General features: G+C 41.5%; 2 non-coding genes across 2 annotated transcripts; both read left to right on the forward strand.

The window, feature by feature from the left end:
* The first annotated feature begins 11822 nt into the window (after positions 1-11822).
* TRNAG-GCC (transfer RNA glycine (anticodon GCC)) lies at positions 11823-11893 on the forward strand. Its single transcript has one exon. It is a non-coding gene; the product is annotated as a tRNA-Gly (tRNA).
* A 741-nt stretch (positions 11894-12634) lies between these two features.
* On the forward strand, positions 12635-12705 carry TRNAG-GCC (transfer RNA glycine (anticodon GCC)). The gene has a single exon. It is a non-coding gene; the product is annotated as a tRNA-Gly (tRNA).
* The last annotated feature ends 9797 nt before the right edge of the window (positions 12706-22502 follow it).

A 22502-nucleotide genomic window follows, 5' to 3' on the forward strand; every position in this document is an offset into this window, starting at 1 on the left:
TTTGGCGCCGCGCTTTTGTGTCCAAGGTTGCCTAAGTGATTTCCGAGGCGAGCGGCCAAGAATACCACCGGGCGTCTTACGTCTATTCGGCGCGCTAATTGATACACGCGCGCGCAAGTGTGTGTAGTTTATAGGGATCCCGCAGGCGCAGACCACACGCATGTATTCGGTCATGATAAGGACGCGACATAAAAGCGCGCGACGCTAGAATTACACGACTCGACGGGACCACGTCACGCACTGCACTGTCTCAGCTACTACGAGCGGCACACTTGTACACCTTTGGAGGTTAAAGCTGAGATCAGTGCTGTGAAATGGGCGCGCGCGTGGAAACTGTAGCCGGTACACGAAGGAAGCATAAATGAAGCGAATCTGTGTCACTGCTTCACAAGTACATCTATGCGTGTCGATTCTGGCCAATGTTTCACGGGTTCCAATAAAACGGAAGCAGGACAATCTATGTTGCACTCCAGGGCAGACATTGCGGCGCATACTCATTGAAAACATTCGGCCACTCGTATACGCTGCGGATAGGCACAAGTATCTGGAGCGCCATGGAAATATATTGCCAGAACTTGGAGGTAATTAATTCTTCGTGCCTAACCGACCCATTTTGCCCACGGACACAGCGTGCTTGTCGAGGACAAGTATCGTACCCTTCCGGACATCTTGAATAAGTGGAGACTAGACAGATTTCCCCAAAACTTCTGAAACACGAATAAGATTTAATCGATGGTATTGTCGCGAAGTTGCATAGCTAAGTTAGCAGGTAACCCTTCGTATGCAACATCAGTTACTGTTTTCAACTTCAGTGACTTGGCTCTTTGGCAATGTGTAAACTTATTTGCACCAGTGACGTAGTTTTCTGATTCGTCTGAACTTGTCCGTCTGTACTGACGATGGTGTCTATTTCGACAAATTGGTAATCATTTATTGCTATACCTAATAGCGCCCCGCTTACCAGGTGGGGATATCACTGTACAAACACAGTTTCTGCAGTTGATGCATTTCTGTCCTCATCTTCCAGGCACTGCACAAAAACATATAAATAAACTTTGAACTCCCAACATCAATTGTCTCCATGATGGTGCTCTGTTTTTAGGCCCAATTGGTGGATACCACACTGTCTGTCATCACAAACAGCTGGCATAACGGATGTTTCTTGTTAACGTTCTAATGGGAGCCACCGTTACTGTTTGTTTAATACAATATTGCCCCATCCACTTACAACTGCTTCGGGTTCATTTGCATGGTTGTTTCAGAAAAGCTACTCCTCAAGAAACTGTGACATGCCGCCCCAGAAAATAGGGGCAACGTAGGTGAAATTTTCACAACTGGTGTGTTTTATTTATAATTATTCTTTCACAGTTTTCTTGATAAAAGTGCAGCAGAGACCCGAGTCAGAAGAAGTTCTTCTGTGCAACCGGAATACGTGAACAGCTGAAAGATAAACACTGTATTCTGTTTACCCCTTCGTCGGTTTAATTCATTGAACCGCATATTACCGTGAACCTTCATTGCCAAAACCGGCCATACAATAAGCAAACTGGTTGTAATTGTGATTTTGGAATCAGTATGGACATCGCATCCATTCCTGAACGCCTTTGTCAGTAATGAGGAAAGGGTTGTTTGGGGCCCGGAAACTGCCACTCCTGAAGAACTATTCAGGCAAATCCCAAAGAGAGTGACAATGACCTAAACATTACCAGAAAGGAGATAGGAACTCACATAGCTGATGGATATTTTGAACGAAAAAGCTTTTAATGAAAACCCTAATGACACAACCAGCACCATTCCATTGGACGTTGTTTCTATACAATCTGAAAAAAAGAAACTGAGTAATGCTGCAAATTTTGCAAGGTTAGACCTGAGGGAAAGTTCCAACAGCTAGGCTAATCCTAATTTGCAGGAATGTCTTGCAAGAAAAATTGCGTGGTACAATTTGCGTAACCAACAACGCAAGTTTAGACTTCATCGGTACACGGAACTCTACGAGTGTCTGGAGCCAACGGTGACTTCACAAGCCAGAGCTAGCGCAATCACATGACGCTGCAACCTTTAGTTTCTGTGAACACTGCTTCCGCAAGAGGTGGCGATAAGATTGCCTTCTTTTAGTTCAAGCAACCACCAGTGCTCCATAATTAAGCCTCCAGAAGAGCACTAAGTTGGGTAGTGGGTTGGCGATGCTTCCCTTATAATTTAACCAATTTAACTGCGTCAGTACCAACTCGCACAAAGAGAAAGTGGAAGAAAGATGTCCACAGGCTGGGAACTAAATCTTAATTGAGTGAAAGATTGCAAATGTAGAGTGAACATGAAGAGCCTCCACGAACTTATTGCCGAAAAATTCTCACCTTAACGCTTCAGTCACTAAGTCACAGTCTTATAATCGCGGGCTTCAATCTCCCTTCAGCCATTGGGCCACAGTCACGAAATTCAGTTCCGCTGGGGCCGGTACATAAAAAGAGGTAGAAGCTTGGGGGTGTGGTTACATTTTGCTAGGAAAACGCTGCCGTTTGAAAGAACAGTTTCCTATATCTCTTATACATATCATTGCTAAACTATATTTGGTGCCATAATTCGTACAACATGTCGATATCCATCGCTAAAATGAGTCAAATCTTAACGCCGACTGTGAAGTGAAATTTCGGTTTCACTATTATGTTTCAGAACAAGGTGACAATGTGATTCTTCACAGAGACAATGCCGCAAGCCAGTCTGGCTTGTGTAGCTGACGAACATACTTGATTTGGGGCGAATACATTTATGAGCGGGCCGCAGCCAAGAGCCTCGCGGGCAGTTTGTTTGAGACCCCATTTCAAGACACTGCCCTTCCAAGTCGGAAAGCAGGAATGACGAGTCGCTAACACACCCAAACGTTTTCCTAATTGCTAAGGCCCCCTACAGCTCTCGTGTATTGTGGTCTTTAAGACGATGCAAAGCCTTCGACACTTACAGAAGTGGGTACCCAGCGTTTTTTTGTCCCCTTATCACATTTGCGTGCTGTGCTTCTTCACGCACGGATATACACCGTATGAATGAAAAGAATGCCAGTGTCGCTGCAGAAATCGAACCCTAGTATTCTGCGTAGATATCAAGTAGTCTACCTCAGCTCTGTGTGTTTAGAAAAAAGTAATAATTTAGAGTAAAGGTACCCGACTATGGGAGAGCAAAACGCTGTCCCGCACCTCGACACTTCTCGTCAAAGAAATCCTTACGTTCGTGAAACATCACGTGTGGTTGCAGTGCTGGCTATAGAAATTAATAAACATTGCAAATGTACTCTTATTATACAGGTTAACGTCAGGTGCAGTTAGGTGTTATCCGCGATAGTTGATTCAAGTAGCACTGTCCAGTGCTATCATCCTGGAGAGCACCAGAACTTCGCATCATCTTACCACTTTTATTGTTGCTAATATCCACGTTGCTGTTGGCATCGCTAAGCAACTGTAAAGAAGCGGTTGTGTAAAACATATGCAGCTCTTTAACGCATGTCTGTGCGTGCATCTGTACACATATTTATCGCCACTTCGTAACGTCTCCCTGAATAAATCATCGCAACACAGTCACCTTCCATCCGCATGCTTCACATCACATCGATTCTGAAGGTACGTGGCGTCTGCCGATTTTTTCCTGGGTCAGATTTTGTCGTAAATACATGGTACCCACAAATAGAAACTTTTCCTTGAGATTATCTATGCATAATAAACTAAATATTTGTCAGAGGGAGACGCATGTCAGAGGCCAAAGTTTATAGCGACATTTTAGAAAAAATATAGACTACAGTATTATTAGCAATGCACGACCATAAACAATCATTCTATCATCTGGCAGAAAATTCTTATTCGGAGAAATTATTCAATCAATCAATCAATGTTTCTTTATTACCATCAGAAATGTACATTGTGAGTAAGTGCGCAGGAGGAGGCCCCAAGGTAGTAATCCACAGGCGGGAATCCCATGTTAATACAATGGAAATCTAAAATATGAATAACGAAAGAGCAAGTCACAGAACATTTCGAACTTTTTTTTTACAAAACAAAGCAAGTTAATAAAAATTAGCAAAATGCAGCAGTTATATGTTTAATAGAGACTTTTTTCAATTTTCTCCTAAAAACATGAATGTGCATTAGGTCTTTTACATCATGTTATAAAGAATTCCATAATAAAATTGATGAAAAAAACAATGCTCATTTTTCCATAATTAGTGCGAACTTTAGGCACTAAGAGGTTATGGGCGACCGCGAATCTAATATTACTGGAATTATCCAACAAGGTAATAGAAAATATGTCGATAGTGAGAGCAGTGGAAAACTTTGAAAAAAAACACACACAAATTATAAATGTACATTTGGGAGGTGGGTAATACGTCAAGCTGGCAAAAAATCGCATGTGATGGCGCTTGACGTGAAGCAAAAGTTATGAGTCGAATCGCTTGTTTTTGCAATACCTGTAACGGCCAAATGTGCACCTAATATGAATTACCCCATGATGTAATGCAATAACTGAGATGACTGTGTATGAATGAATAATACAATGCCTTCAGAGTTTTGATGGTAAAACACATTCGTGACTTGACCAATGCCCTGATACCGTACAAAATCTTTTTACAAACAGAATTGATACGTTGCTGAAATTTCAGATGTGTGTCCATTATAACTCCTAAAAATGAGGTATGATCACTTAAAGAAATAACTACTGAGTTCACATAAAGGAAAGGAATGAATGCTAGTTTTTTGTTTGGTGAATCAAAAAGCATAACACAGGTTTTGAAAGGAATAATCAACAATCTATTGTTGTTGCATGAGTCAACAAGACAATTACGGTCAGCTTGAAGTCTTGACACGAGAGTCGCTAAATCCAAGTGATGAGAAAAGAGAGTCGTGTCATAAGCGTAATGTAAACAAGAAGAATAATTAAGGCAACGTGGTAAATCATTTATGAATAATAAAAATAATAACGGACCCAATATTGAACCTTGCGGAACACCTCTTGTAATGGGGTTGGGATTGGATGTAAAATTTTCGACCAAGACCACCTGAAACCTGTTAAGAAGAAAGCTCTGTAATAGCGTTAATGCGGGACCATGCAGTTATGCCATAGTACTGGAGTTAGCGAAATAGGATGAAATAATCAATTCTGTCAAATGCTTTAGTAAAGTCGACGAAGACAAATTTTGCGATGTTACCATTATCAATGAATGATATGATTATGTCATTGAAACATGAAATTGCAGTATCAGTGGAAAGACCAGCCCTAAAACAAGCTGACAAGGAGAAAGTATGTTAAATTTGCTTAAATATTTAGATATTCACATTTCAATTAGTTTTCCCCAAACTTTATCCAGGGAGAGAAAGACAGATAGTGGCCTGTAATTGCACATGCTGAGGGGATCACCTTTTTTTAAATACTGGTACTACCTTCGCAACATTTAATTTATCCGGGAAAACACAGTTCTTTAAACAGCGGTTAAAAAAGTGGCCTAATATTGGCGCTACAAGAGATCTTACAAGTTTATTGTGCTTTGAATGGATGTTGTCTAACCCAGCTCCGGTAGCTTTTAATCCAGAAATAACTGAGGAAATTTCAGAAGCACATGTAGGAAGAAGAAACATCGACTGAGGGCTGTGAGAAAACGGAGGTACATCGTCTGAGGAGAAGGGGACTGCAAGGCTAGTGGAAAAGTGTAAATTAAAGACGTTGGCCACGTCACTGGCCGCAGTGAGGGTGACGTTGTCGACACGAATAGAGGTCGCTTTTCTGCGCGACTCAGTGGAATTAAAAAATTCTTTTAAAAGCTGCCATTTTTTCCCTGAGTTATGTCCACAATTCTGTAGTTCTTGCTCATAATAACTTGGTTTAACCTTTCTCAAAAGTGTACCTAATGGGCTGGAGTAAGTTTTATAGCGTGATTTCAAGCATGAAATAAAAGGCTGACGTTTCGTCTTGTTTATATAGGTTCTCTTTTTTGCGAAGAGATCGTATCAGTGATTTTGATAACCAAGGGCACCTGGGAGCGAAGTAGCGTCTGTTAGATGATTGCAATGTAGTTCAACGCTCAACTGCTGAATAAATAGCGTCGTAGAACCTGGTCAAGGCCTCTTTAGGATCGTTTGCGGCATATACACTGGACCAATCTTCATCGGCAATGCGCATGCAGTACTTGTCCGAATCAAAGCGATACTTTTGACGTATTATGTTGCTACAAGTGATGACCTGTTCAAAATATAGGAATACAGGAAAGTGATCTGGGATGTCACTCTCAATGACACCAGCATGACTGACGTCATCAATGTTTGTGAGGATGTGATTGATTCATGACTGTGAGCCATTATCAGAACAGCGTGTTGGTACAAATATTAGCGATTTAAACCCAAAACTATAAAAACAAGTCTTATACTTGAAAGCAGAATGGCTAGAGGAATCTAGTAAATCAAGGTTCATATCGCCCATAATTATTATATTCTTGCGCTCAGCAGTAAGTTTATCAAGCAAGCGATGAAGCGCATTACAAAAAGCATATGGGTCACTGGAAGGGGATTGATAGACAGTAGCAAGAATAGTTTTTGTAACTAAAACGTAACTTGAAAACAGGAACTTCAGCAAAACTTTGGGCTAATCTTGTAATTTGAAAAAAAAAAGACAAGCCTTGCCTATAGGAGCAAAGGACACCGCTGGAGATCGAAGTGCGGCTGTCACTCTGACGTAGTAAACGACATCACGTTACTCACCTATGCCCTCGTCAGTGCAGCGCGCTTGCTTTCCACCCCGAGTCAGTTTTTTTCTAATTTGCAGTTTTTATATGCAAATACATACGCTCGTCGCCGCAAAGCCAGACGCATTCGAGTGTGCCTAAGAGGGCCACTCACTAGGCTCCCTGATTCCAGAGAAAGAGCACAATATTTTTTCTTAATGATTCTCGTTCTTCTTGGCACACTACTGTGACGAAGACAGTAGTTTCCGTGACGTCTACGGTGTCCATGCTCTGACTCATTGATATGCGCGAAATGACACATGTGATTTGTCTCCTACACTGCTTTGTCAGGCAGGCACCCATTCATTCTACTTTGTTTCGTATGAATATCGTGCACAAGCAACCAATCAAACGTCATTTTTTGTGTGCTTACAACTGCGCAAGCGGCGATAACAGCGTGCAGCCGAGAAGCGCGAAAGCCCGACAGGCTGTGGCGCTTAGTGCTGATATCGCTCCCAGGCATTCAAGAACTAAGGGGCGAGAAGCATGCATCGTGTGTATGAATGAGAGAAGAAAATCACCCCCTCGTCTTTTTACGCAGGGTCGTGAGTGGTCCTTTAATGTGAATGAGCCCTTCAAAAACGTCGCAGCACCGACACAGTTGACTGACAAAACTGAAATATATGAAACGATTCGGAATTCAACCTCAGTTGTGCATCTTACTCAGCGGTCAGTTTTTTGCGTTTGTGCGTTAACATGTGTGAAATTGGAGATAATATGTTCGGTATGTATGATGGTGTACTACGCGGATATGCAGGCATAACAATTGGTTGCACTTATTTGCACCAGGCTTAAATGAACAATTTTTGAAACATAAAATTCCAACAACTATTCTGTTGGGCCCTTGTATATATGTTTAACCGTACGCTTGTGGTGCTTTCTGTCGCAACCGTATATCAGTGGCACTCTTTCTTGACGTAAAGGGTGCATATGATAATGTAGCTCACGATTCCATCCTCACTTCTCTCGCAGCAATGGGCATTGGTGGACGAAGGTTTCAATGGATAAAAGAGTATATAACTGGCAGGGGTTTCTTTGCGCAAACAGATGAGGGTAAAACTGCTGAACATTACACGTACTACGGAGTACCTCAGGGGGGTGTTTTAAGCCCCACATTGTTCAATGTTGTCCTCATTGGTCTGGTGAAGGTTCTGCCAAAGTCGTTGTGCCTATTCATATACACCGATGATATTTGTCTCTGGAGTGCTGCAGTTACTCGCCCTCAGGTGCGTGCACGAATATAGTGGGCAGCAACCCTAACAACAGCCTACCTTCAGAAACAAGGCCTAACTATATCAACTGTGCGTTTACACCCAAATCAACGACGCCATACCCTGTTTACATCAATGGGCAGAGTGTCAAATATGCACGTATGCATCGTTTCCTGGGCATAATAATCGACAGAAGTCTCTAGTGGAGCCCACATTGTGCGTACTTGAAGAAGAGACTGCTATCTATTGTGCATATAATGAAATTCATGTGCGGGAAAGCATGGGGAACTTCTGTGACCTCCTTGCTACAGCTGTACAGGGCCCTATTTCTGGGTCTATTGGTCTACAGCTTGCCGGTACTGACTAACACTTGCAAATCCAATACTTATTCATTGGAGAGTTTGCAGGGTCAAGCGCTGCGTATCTGCATATGACTGCCTCGATGCGCTTCTACTTATGCCACAATCGTGCTTGCCAAAGACCATCCGGTCAGGACATATAGAGCTGTGGATTGCCTCAGAGCGCACATTCGACATGCTAGCCATGTCCCCGACCACCACTTGGCCCTTCTACCCTCCGGAAGACCACGTGCTACGTTTTCAGACGTCATAGCCAAGCGCCTAAACAGCATACCATTAGGATATACGGCAGTTACGAGAAGGGCATGTCCTTTGTGGTGCCTCGACCAGCCGCAAGTACGTCTTGAAATTCCGGGTATTAAAACGAAGAGCAATCACTCCAGAGTAGCATTGAAGCAAGCAACACTGCTATTATTACATGAGTTGTACTTGGACCGAACGCAGATATACACTGATGGGTCCGTCTCATCCAGCAGCTCATCAGGTGCCGCTGTAATTCCGGCTGCAACAATGACATTCAAATTTAAGTTGTCGCATATGACTACATCTACGGCATCAGAGCTTGCTGCTATAAGGGCTGCTTTACAATATCTCGTTCAAGAGCGTCCAGGAAAATGAGTCATATTCTGTGATTCAGAGGCAGCGCTTCAGAGTTTGCAGTCTGCCATGCGTAGGAGGAATCATGAACAATTGGTACATGAAATAAGACATTGCCATCATGAAGCTCTGGCACGAGGGCATGATAATATATATCAATGGCTGCGTGGACATATCGGTATTACCGGAAATCATGCAGCCGATGATGCAGCCCACTCAGCCCATGAAGAAACCCATGTGGTCCCGATTCCTCTATCAATGAATGATGCAGCAAGACAACTTTACCTGCTGACTCGAGATCTTACACGCACGTTCTTGTCGTCTACCAGCTTCCAAAGGTGTCAATTATATGAACTGGATCCTTCGCTCAAGATAAGGCTACCATCACAACTTTCTCGCTCCGATGCGACACTCTTATTCCGCCTTTGGTTGGGTGTTGCATTCACAAAGGTGTACTTCTTTCGCACTGGTATGGCAGACACCTCTACATGTGATTACTGCGGAGCTGAAGAGACCATTGAACACGTCCTGTGCAGCTCCGCTTTCTACGACACACAGCGATGCCCTCCGGATGGTTTTGAATCAACTTGACTCCAGAATATTTTGTGTGCAGAAGATTCTAGGACCTTGAGCATTTGCCTCAGTTGTGCAGAAAGCGACTAAAGCACTGCTACTTTACCTAAAGTCAACAAACCTGAGCGACCGCCTGTAGACCGTGTGTGCTCCTCTGAGTGTGCTCGTGATTGTGTGTACCTTCTTATCTCTCTACAACCTCTTTTCTCCCCTTCATGCCTTCCCCAGTGCAGGGTAGCAAACCGGAAGGGCGTCTGGTTTACCTCCCTGCGTTTCCTTGCATCTTTATCTCTCTCTCTTGTGGTGGTTTCTACTTCTTGGCCTGGTGTGAGTTTCCGTACATACGCTCACACCAAGAAGCAGCGGGATGCATGTTCCATTAAGCCGAGAAGGCTAAAACAATCCAGGAATGATTATTGCGTGTGCGGCAAGCACGTTCGCGAAAATATGTCGCTCGTTCTCTGTCTTGTGTATCTGGTGTTGCACTGTAAACAAGTTCAGGACGGGTCTCAACCGACTGGCCCTACTTATCGTCTTACTGAAATATTTTGTGAAGTGCGTTGGTGTATAAATCATGTGAGTGTGACGTGGGACTTTCGGGGAATGTACTCATAGTAATCAACGACGTTTATTCACACCAGGCCGAAAGGCCTTTTCCAGCCATCTGCAGCTCAGGATCACTGAAAACAAGATACGATAATAATAATAATAATAATAATAATAATAATAATAATAATAATAATAATAATAATAATAATAATAATAATAATAATAATAATAATAATAATAATAATAATAATAATAATAATAATAATAATAATAATAATAATAATAATTATATTACAGAAAGTGATTGTTGCAACGTTCGCACGTCACATCACGTCAGTGAATACACCCTGCAGAGAGAAGCGCGTGTAGTTAAATCAAGGAATAAAGAAACAAATTATATGTGGGTGGAGTTTCACCTATTGAAATATATGTCTTATAAATAATCGTTCACAAATAATCCTGGTGAAAGCAACAGACAACAAAAACCATGGTTGTTGTGAAGAGTAATGTTATTGCAAGCAAAACACTCTAGACACCTTTATGAAAGCTCAAGCGAACTGATTAACTAATGACAAAGCATCCTTTCCCTTCGGTCACTAGAGACCGCTCTCAAAACTATACGGTGAGGTGGTGCTGTGAATTCTGCATGGCAGTTCGTACTGATCAAAATGTTACGTCTCGGCCGCGCACTTTCCGCGCAAAAGCAAAAGACAGGTGTGCGCCATCGTGCTTGCCTCATTAAACGTGAACGTTCACGCAATGTGAAAATCTTTCGATTTGCAGCTATAATACAAACGCAGCTGACAATAGTGAAGCGAGAACATCCACGGAAGAACAGCCTGAATCATGGGAGTTGTAGAACACTTCACACCGCTGGTACCAAGTGATGTTCTTTTATACGTCACAGAAAAATTCCGGCAAATGACGCTACGGTATTTCTTCGACTCCAATATCTCCTATTTGATGTTACGTTTCTCAAAATATACTAGTTTCAGTTTTCGTTTATTACGATTCAACTTACAAGAAATGGGACAAAAAAACGCAGATGACGGTTCCTAAGTCATTGACTGCAAATGGGACCATAGGTTAAAAACAGACGCTGGCTGTGCAGTAGAGAGTATTTGTTCCACATTTATGAGGAACACAGGATAATAACTGCATGCAGTGGCTCTTAGAAAAACATGCTTGAGCCCACTCACGCTTGCTCAGGGCATGAGCATGGGCAACAAAAGAGAATATATATATATATATATATATATATATATATATATATATATATATATATATATATGTGTATATATATATATACATATATATATATATATGTATATATATATTTCAGAAGTACTGCATATATATATATATATATATATATATATATATATATATATATATATATATATATATATATATATATATATATATATATATATATATATAGCTGGCATATGTATATTAAAAATCCTTTCGCCGGCTGGGCAGCCAGCGGGAGGACCACGTGCCGTGTCTCCGAGACACCTGGCACAGACGGTCATTATTACAATAATACGACGAAGCAACGTGACTGCGAATGCACTATTGTTTCTGAACAATCGAACTGACTGCCTCAGTATAAGAAGCTCCGCAAAAGCGTTTTTTGTGAATATTCCAAGGCTCTTACGGAGATCGAGCACTCGGTGCGGCGCGTGACCTAGATGAAACTAAATGTTGCGCTATACTACGTTCTGAATCAAGCCATCCCTTAAGACATCGGCGTCAGTCAAATAAAGAAAAAAAAAAGCGTCGGTGGTTCAGTGGTAGAATACTCGCCTGCCACGCGGGTGGCCCGGGTTCGATTCCCGGCCGACGCATGTTTTCTTTTAAATTTCTCTTTTGAGACATTCCGATTTTGAACAATATCTTGGCTGAGTAGTGCATACATAGGGTCATAAAACAGAAAAAAATAAGAAGGAAAAACTAATCAATGAGTTTGTTTCCACATGTGTTTTGAAGAATCAAGCAAAACCAAAATGCTACCGACGTTATAATTTCGAATATAATTTTCGTTTATAATTTCGTTATAATTTCGTTATAGTTGCGAATTCTCGAATCACACATAGAATCAATTTGCATGGGTAAAAAAAAAGAAACACACGTGGAACTTAACAAGGCACACTTGAGAAGGCTTCGTGCTACAGCTGTGATTGATTCGAATTGCGATAGTGAATTTTGTCTCATTTTGATCGTACAATCTGTCCTAAGTATTATCTTTTTGCTTAAAAAATACTACTTTAAACATTTGACAAGTGCCGTCAATGTAGATTGAGTATGCGACCTTCTCAATTGGCAGCGCAACTAGACAAATACGCAAAAAAGGTGTGACTAGCCGATCTTGTGGTGACTTTATATTAGTTCAATAAATAATTTTAGATGACATACACCATTTCGATGAGTTATAGCAGGTAAGCCACTTTGCGAGATCGAGTAAATGTTAAACTTGGCCGTACGTATTGTTGACAGAATCTGACAGAGAATCCGACGCCGGTTCAGTGACCTAAATTAAGCCTGTGGACGGGCAGTGACCGAGGCAATCCTTGGCGGCCTGGACAACGGCGTCGGTGGTTCAGTGGTAGAATACTCGCCTGCCACGCGGGTGGCCCGGGTTCGATTCCCGGCCGACGCACTCTTTTCTATTTTTTTATTTTTTTCAGTACTTACGGCGTAAAACGAAACGTGCATGAAGAAAACCTGAATCATAACTCAAGGTAGCTGGTGACTATTTCACTCAAAGGGACAAACATACGAAGATTTGGGCTGTGCTTTTGCGAGAGTTATGATGCGTCACTATTTACTTGGCATGATCGGCAAGATCGCGATTTGAGTACGGGCTGTTGTCGCTGCATTGTATAACACACGCGGAATGCGATGGCACTGCATTAAACTAAAATATATGTTTCCTTTAAAAACACTCACCTCGTACAATTTATCATGGTGCCACATACTGAAGTGTTTTTGTAGCCCGGCCGTTGCTATAGAGCGCGTGAAACCTCCTTGATTCTTTTATGTTCCCCAATGTCTCGTCAATTAAGGACTTTTGAAATCACATAGGAGGAGGTCGGAAAACTTACAAATCAGTTTGTTAGGGACATTGACAATGATAGCATTGTAAGCGATTTATTTATTATTTAAAAAAACAAACAGAATATTTGTAAAGGCGGTGACGTTTACTGGTATTTTTATAACACAGAAAAACGTAGAGCGCCGTCATATATGTATGTTGCTGATGAACAAAGTTGTGCTAAACGCAGAGTGTACTTCAACCTCACAACTCATTGGATGTCTTTTCTGTTTAACTTTTTGGGCGTAATTTTCTCACTTCGCTGTCACAGCAGTTGAATACATGCATGTATGAAAGTTGTCCCAAAGATATTCGGTGCAGATAACGTCATAAAAGATCAAAGAAGTGGTGAAATGAGTGATTCTTTACTAGGCTTCTGCACAGAGTGTGAATAATTTTACGCATGATTTTATCCTTCACGTGTGAGTTGCATGACGACCAATATGTTTTTGGTAGTCTGATGAGTAAACATGTCTATTACTAACCCCCCCACCTTAGACCAAGTGATCATGTCATAATGACGCTATCATAATGTAACAACAATGAATCCATCGGACGCCTCAAAAAAAGAATACGTGGGTTTCTGTACCACATCATTCACGTGCTGCGTTTCGCTCAATGTCACCATGCGGCGACACACTTAGGCAAGCCCGTTGTCTTTGAGGACTAGAGGCTGAAGGTGTTGCGGTTTCTGTCGACATGTTGTGAGAAGCCAGGGTGCTGATAGCTATGTTTGAAACGCAAATGCTCCGTTGGTTTGTGTAATCATTTGTGTTTAGGTTCTAATCGTTTGTTCTTTGCTCGGTATAAAGGTTACGTGTACAGCGAAACATCTCGCTAAATATTACCAACGTCAGTTTTCTGTGTGCGGTATAGAAATATATGTAGAGGGGGGGGGGGTATAATATTTTTGTAAAGTTGTAGCAGACTATAGTGTTCTGAACAATGCACCACAACAAAAAATTATTCTAACCAGACACATTTTGAAACTATAACACGTCTCACACAATGAATAAAAAATACTCTGTAGAACGCGGCTTCGATACCACACAGGGCTCGAAGCATTACTGGCCCGTGGCTTACTCAACACGCGGGGTTGATGATATAGCTGAAGTAGTGGTTCAGAACAGCAGTTGCCGAAATATGTAAGTATGTAAAAGATTTCTTAGTACATGGGGCATCGGCTGTACGCTTTCCTGTTGCGGTCGACGGACGCTGCAAAACGGCTCCACTTGTGGTTTTTGTCGGCACGTGCTGCATTGCAGTATTACCTTGGCAAACATCACCTGAGCTACCTGGCCTACGTGAAAGTGCGCTACAGTGATCCGGTGCCTAAGGTCCGTGGGTGATATAGAGACCTCACGGGTGTCCTCTATAGCTTGTGCTATCTGTCAGAGAAAAACTATAAAAGGAACTGCTGAGCATGACCTCCGGGATGGTGGGCGTGCGGCGCGTTCCTCTCCGGCTGGGCCTGTAGCTTCGCTCTCCAGCAAAACCAACGAGTTTCGCCCCGCACGCCCGGGTACCACGAGGGACGAATTCGCTGTGGATTCCGGTGGTGGCTGATACTGCGGCAGAAAGCAGAGGGCACGAGATCACAGCGTGCGCTTTTTTTTTTGCATACGAACAAAAATTTCCGTCAAAAACTACTGATTGCACTGAAGACAGGCATTTATTTTATATTTCTGCATTTATTTTGGTGCAGTTTACAAAGAAAACTCTGTCGACTGCTAAATTGTTCTGTTATGTATTAGTGTAAGCAGGTATCAGTTATGTTTTGACAGAATTACTTTTGTGTCATTACAGTTCGTTTTGTCTCGGTTTTAAATACCTCAATTGTATAATGCATTCATTCTTTATGGAGACGTGTATGAGCAAAAACTGGGCTAATTATCGACGTTGAAGCATATTGCGCTCCTATTGTGACGTATCATTTTACCATTTTATCCTGTATGGGTATTTATGAGGTGGTTGGTCAACAAAAGTATAGTTACTCTCTCGATAACGGATTGCCCTGGTCATGTCACTGAATTAAGGTCATAGTAATTTTGCAAGAAAATTGTAGAAGACCTTGATTAGACAATATACACTTACTGCCCACGTCATTAACAGTGAAAGGGCTGATTTGACGTTGTCTACTTGTCCTTCATCTCTATTTCGATTATGTTTTGGTATCACAATGGCACTGTGAGTATCGTAATCATTTATTGTACTCTCAAAGGAGCACACGTGCAAAATAGCGTCTTTCTGAAGAAAACTGAGTATTCGTCGAGGTAGAGTACTCATTAAAGGAAAATTCGGATTGTCATTGCTATGTAACGCACAAGTTTTCATACAAGATAACCAAACTATGAACTTGTATTGTATTCTCCTTGAGCAAGCAAAATATTTTGGCGTTCATTCTTACATTGCCCAACTTATTCACTGCACGCCGTAAAACTCACAGTGCGAATTGGTAATCATATGTGACAAAAACGTCCCTGTAACCAGCCCGTGGTCGTCGCAGAACCGACGACGTACTTCAGTTAAGGCGTTGTCCTCCCTGTCGCTTGCTACTGTGGCAAGGTGTATGTAAACTGGTAGCGTTACTTCCATAGAAACCCGTTTGCTCATTATTTGGCGGCTCGTTGCCATTGTAGCCATCTGCGTATGAGAGGACAACTAATAGCAAACAAAAAGTAAAAATGAAACATGACGTCGAAACCAAACGTGGTAGCGACGTCCTGCATTTGGCCTGCATGGCGCGAAATTTATTTTTTTAGATTGCTGACCTCTTATGCGCCCTTGCTCGCTGACTGCGTGCGCGAGAGAAAAAAAAGACGAACAAAAATTATTAAGGAAGCAGGTATACGCTATTAGCGAAATAGCGTATACTAGCAACATGCACTGTCAACTTTGCGGATGAATAAAGTGTGAAATCACGAGCATAATAGTAGAATAAGTGAAAAGTCACGTTGTCCAATCACAGAAACCACTGAAGTGAGACAGCAGCCTTGAGAATATCACTTTGACAGCCGTAAAGTACAGCGTCCTTTTGTTTCACGTGTCGCATTCACCGTCACCAAAGTCTGAGTGCCAGCGAAGGCAGTCAGTTGTGACAGAAGCGGCAATTTACACATTCATTTTCAGAGCTAGTCAAGCTCTAAAATGTCAGGCTAATCAACCACACATAGGCAAATAAACTACAAAACTTTGTAAATGAATTTCAAATATTTCTTCGCAAAGCTCACTTCGCTTGCCTGCCCCGCCGCGGTGGTCTAGTGGCTAAGGTACTCGGCTGCTGACCCGCAGGGCGCGGGTTCGAATCCCGGCTGCGGCGGCTGCATTTCCGATGGAGGCGGAAATGTTGTAGGCCCGTGTGCTCAGATTTGGGTGCACGTTAAAGAACCCCAGGTGGTCTAAATTTCCGGAGCCCTCCACTACGGCGTCTCTCATAATCATATAGTGGTTTTGGGACGTTAAACCCCACATATCATCATCACTTCGCTTGCCAGAATTATTGGCAACACTGTCTGGGTGACGTCATGTTTGGCATGTCAACGGAAGTGACGCAGCTGATGCCAACTTTACTTTGGCCGCGACAGCATTTATTGTGGTGGCCACGAGGTGATGGCGGAGGTGTTTGGCACGGGTATTGCAGAGGAAAGCTTTCTTACTTCCTGAGTGGTGTTTGGCCAGTGCTTTGAAACCTCCCCGCCCATGTGAGCGATGCCTCGCTAGCCTGGCCATGTGCCGAACTGAACACAAGCCCAGATAGCAGATTTTATGGACACAGCCTCCTTCTTCCCCCATTTAGGACCTTCTACCAAAAAAAAATTAGGCAATCAGCCATTTAAGCAACTGCAAGATGACGTGTAAAGCAAATGTATAGTGAACTTTGGCATACATAAAAATACGACTATTTGAAAAAAGATATTGTATCAAGTTTTGCTTTTGGTTCTTTGTCGTCTCCTCCCCTAGTCACGCTTCAGTTGTCAGTGGTCGAGAGCTGATGCCAGTGGCAATGGTTTCGACTCCTTGATCAGAGTTTCGTGACCTGTGTAATTTGACCTTGACTGCGGCGCGACGGCAGGTAGTTGTAAACAGCAACTGATGAAACTTCCCGGGTGAGTGCGAAGCGTTGTTTGCTATGCGAGCGCGGCTTTCGCGCCAGCGGGGATTAGATCAGCACGCTTGCGAGAATTCATGAAACGGTGTTACAATGAAAAGCATTGCTACTTGCTTTTTGTTGTAGAAAGGACAGAACACTATTTTTCCACAAAGACTGATCATACATATGATGAACGACGTCCTTTCAATGACCTTGCAATAACTGTCACAAGCTCTATTAGAGGCCTATGAACATACCATAATCGAGTTTATAATTAGCAACAATGTAATCGCCACAGGTGCATTTATGGGAAGAAAGTGCAGCACAGCAGCTGTTGTGCCACGCGGCAGTCTCGCGGGCTCGGAGGAAGGATTCCAACTAATCATGAGTGAGATTTGCCCCTTATACCAGCCACGGTGGCCTATAGTGGGTTATGGCGCTCGACTGCCCACCCGAGGTTCACGGGACCGAACCGAGGCTACCACGGCCGTGCTTTTGATTGAGGCGAAAATTCCCGAAGCCCGTTTATTTAGATTCAGGTGCATGGTAAAGACCCCTAGGTGGTGAACTTTCAGGGGTATCACAATCATAGCATGGTTTTGACACGTTAAACCCGACAAGTTATCATTTTAGCTTTGCCTCATATTAATATTAAAGTATACACAATACGGATTACTCTTTAGCAAAATTGCGTGGTGTGTGGAGTACCACAGCAGCTTTTCACATGAGTGGTGTTTCAGTGTGCTATTTCTTGAAAGTACTGAATAAGCATGAAGACACGCAGGAATTTGTCCTAACTTTACTGCTCTATGCGAATGAGCCACTGAATATACGGTAGGACAATAATCAAAAGAAGGTATATGCAAAATAAATAAAGATTTCAATTTGTTGACAGCTTTGTGTATGCTTTGCTTGTGTATATTTCTTTAATATACAGTATCGCAGGCTTATTTCAGTAATTATGATCTGGTGAAGACTACTGCCACACTGCACAATATAAGAATTATGTATAGTGATTAGTGTAACGAAGTGGCTCTTCTTTCGACATTAAAACGTGATTACCGGTCACTTGCTCTGCGATAAAAAAGTGCGCGACCCTTCCAACCTACCAATGGGCTTGACCAGCAGGGCTCTCAACAGCAACAAATAACAAAACGAATGCGTTTTATTAATCTCATATTAAATGTTGTGGACAATGAATGAATGTTACAACGCTAAAATAAACAGCGCATAGCAACTATTGAATCCGTAGTTTTACTCTGAAACATGAAGCAGTAGCTACACTTCTTCGACTCTTGCTTCAGAGCTTGACGTTTTCAGTTGTTGCTGTTTGCACTGATGTACATGTTAGGTATCATTGCGTTGACTGTAATATTGCTCGATTAACCTTATTCCTAAATGTGCTGTTTTTTGGGCGAGCTGAAAATTCCTACTTGGAAGAGTAGCTCTTCATGGAAATGCCAAGGCTCGACCAGGAACAGCCTTGCTGCTAAAAAACGACTCTCAATAGAGAGTTTCTTGTACATCTATTTTGAAACACAACGCCTATCGTAATACAGCGCTAATTGAGAGGTTAATGGAGCGCTAATGCATAGTTCTTTGTGTAGTTTTAAGGCCCGTGCTATGTTTTCTGTATTGTCGTTTTTGTGTAGTCGTTGGCGTAGTTAATAATCCTACGCTAAATCCTACAATAAGGTCGTTATTGTATAGATTTTGGTATAATTACAACTCTACACCTAATACGTAGAGTCGTTCGCTACGCGGAGCCTGGTGGATTGCGTCGTACGGGCAACACAGCTATCCCCTCGACATTCGCTGTGAAGGCCGAGCAGCATACCCGTAGCATAAGGTGCTCCATCATTTTCTTCAATAACTGGTAAATATCACAGCTCTGCCGCAAATGCGAAGCGATGAACGTCACAGTAACAAATTGGAAGTTCACGCACAGAATAGCAAGCAGATTGAAACATTGCCCGCGTTTCTCTCGCACAAATGACGCACAAAACGTTCACACGGGCACAGATGAACGCGAATAAACGTCCTAGTTGTTACTTCGCTGGCTCTGAAAAGCGCGCCTTTTTCACAAACGGACACTGTGAAGCAATTGAGGTGACCTTTGTACGCCCAGTGACCACAACAGAATCATACCGGTAAAAGTCCAAAGCCAGCCAAGACTTACGATCCTCCCCACCACGAGATATGGGCGCGAGTGAGCATAAGGCCACCTCCTCTCTGCGGGGCAAAGTACGCGTGAGAGAGGAGAGCACGCGCCGCCGCGTTGTGACGATGTGGCGACGAACGCTCATTGCACCATCTTGCTGGTAATGCTAAAGCACAATTGTTCCCGCCCCCCCTTCCCGAGATGCCCATTACCAGCAGTAAGTGGTAGATATGAATAGCTAGCCTTTTGAATGGTGAAGAACGAGCTCATCAGTGGATCAGTAACGCCTCACATTCACGTCTCAGGGGTCCCGCGTTCAATTTCGTGGGCCGGAGACTTTTTCTGCGTTATTTTTCTTTCTTGCGTTTTCATATATATATAAATATATATATATATATATATATATATATATGTATATATATATATATATATACATATGTATACACTGTATATATATATATATATATATATATATATATATATATATATATATATATATATATATATATATATATATATATATATATATATATATATATATATACATATACACTGTATACACTGTATATATATATATATATATATATATATATATATATATATATATATATATATATATATATATATATATATATATGTATATATATATATATATATATATATATATATATATATATATATATATATATATATATATATATATATATATATATACAGTGTATACAGTGTATATGTATATATATATATATTATTTTTCTTTCTTGCGTTTTCATATATATATAAATATATATATATATATATATATATATATATATATATGTATATATATATATATATATATATGTATATATATATATATATATATACATATACACTGTATACACTGTATATATATATATATATATATATATATATATATATATATATATATACAGTGACTGACAGTGACGTTGACACCAGCGGCAAAACCCAGCCAGATTGTCCGTAAAATTTCTATCGCAAAAAAAAAACAAAAAAAACACCTGATCATGTAGGCATCTAGTGGTAAATAGTTTTTGATAGTTCTCTGCAGAGTGTCCCAAAAGAAAACACCTTGCCAACAATCCAGAAAAATGTTCGATTGTTTCAGGTTTAAGACAGAGAATAGTGCGTTGCCCATGGTACAAACAGACGCTTTTCGTGCATTAAAGTTATAACTTCTAAACTTCCTGTATAGAGCTTAAAGAAACATGATTTTTACCTAGATGGGACAGCCATCTTTTTATTCGGTCCCGTACATTTTTGGCCGCGTCCAAGAGGATACAAACTTTTGTAAATTGGAACCAGTAAAACAATGTCAAAAAGGTCTCTATACTACTTTTTTCGTTTTACATCCGCTAAATGCTTGCTAGGAAAACGTGCCAATAAAGTTTGCATGCACCTACGACTTCTCTTAGATAACAATAAAGCGCCCCATACACGTACCCCGAGGTGACAATGAGTGCGCGTAGAACAATTTCAACCTTCAGGTGAATAACTGCATGTAGAAACAGATTCCTTGTGTCCCGCATAAACATAAAACGACTTACGACCTGCCTTAAAAACAAGTGTGACAGACTGAGACCACCAAACCGAACACGGCGAAAAATATTAGTGAAACCTTGTGAATTTACAGCAAATAACTCCCTCTGCTTTGAATTTCAATGAAAGTAACCTTCATGCTTCACAAACGAACACGTGTTTACATGCTTCACAATACAACATGAAAAAAATTCGGCAAATCCCACGTACCTGGATATCGACGTTATGAGAAGCATGTGGAGGGAAGGTGACCGTGTTTCAATTTTATATTCAGTGACATTCGTTTATTCGTTTATTAGTACCTAAAGGGTCACGAGGGACATTACATGAGGGGTGGGCAAAAAACGATGTCATAAAATGACGCTAAATATATGTACATAAGTTGCACACACAGACACATGTTGAAGAGTTGCAGATGTATATATAACCATCTTTGCACTTGCGTGAAGATGCCAGCTGGGACATGCGCATTAGCCACACGAGAAGCTGATATGAAGCGTTTATCTTCGCAAGGATGCTGGGCCTGGACATACATAAATAAACATAACTTTACATAAGTTACGTAAATTAACTTCAGCGCGTGGCAACTAACAACAATTTACGTTAACCCGACGTGACGGCCGTATTAAAGGAGTACATACGTAACGTTTGTAAAATTGGGTAGGCAGCACTGCAACCACTATTCACGTTTCATGAAGATTAGCGTCTATTTGAAAATTAGTTCCGAGGCCTGGTGTAGCTCTTTCGTAAAATGCTTCCTTGCCACGCAGAATGCTTGGGTTTGATTCCAACTGGGACCCTTACGTTTATTCTTTGCATTCGTTGGGTCGACGCTACCGATGTCGGTTATTTCTTAACGCGAGCGCATTAAAATTGGTCATGCGTGTTCTCATCGTTCTTGGGTAGATACTAAGTGTCAATCACCAGTGGCACATACCCGCATACCAGCGGCCCTTATCCTTCCGTGGGTATGTGCCACTGTCTGTCGGGAAGTGTTTGACGACGTACGCGACGGAATTCATGTCTTGACCAGCGTGTCACATTCGTCAAAACATCTTACCCTTTCATGCTATATTTTGCTTCACGGCAAGTTGAGGAGGTGACCACGAGAGCACCCAAACGTAAGCGGCTAGATAGATAGATAGATAGATAGATAGATAGATAGATAGATAGATAGATAGATAGATAGATAGATAGATAGATAGATAGATAGATAGATAGATAGATAGATAGATAGATAGATAGATAGATAGATAGATAGATAGATAGATAGATAGATAGATAGATAGATAGATACGCTCAATGTCGCCGAAGTTCGCTAAGAAATGCGAAGGAAATGCTTCGCATTTCTTACGGCCGTAGTAATGAGTAGTACAAGCGTACCTTGTCATCAGGCTCCAGAACATAAGATTATCATAATGACTTCATTGTTTAAAGCCAGTCGCCCACAACGAAAGGCACACACGCTACTGCACCTTTAAGGCCACATAGTGGGTGCATAGCAAGTTCAAAAATATGTCATTCACGAAGTGTTTTAAGTACACACCCTGA

The sequence above is a fragment of the Rhipicephalus microplus genome, chromosome 2 (genome assembly GCF_043290135.1).
Source record: "Rhipicephalus microplus isolate Deutch F79 chromosome 2, USDA_Rmic, whole genome shotgun sequence".
Taxonomy (NCBI): Eukaryota; Metazoa; Arthropoda; class Arachnida; order Ixodida; family Ixodidae; genus Rhipicephalus; species Rhipicephalus microplus.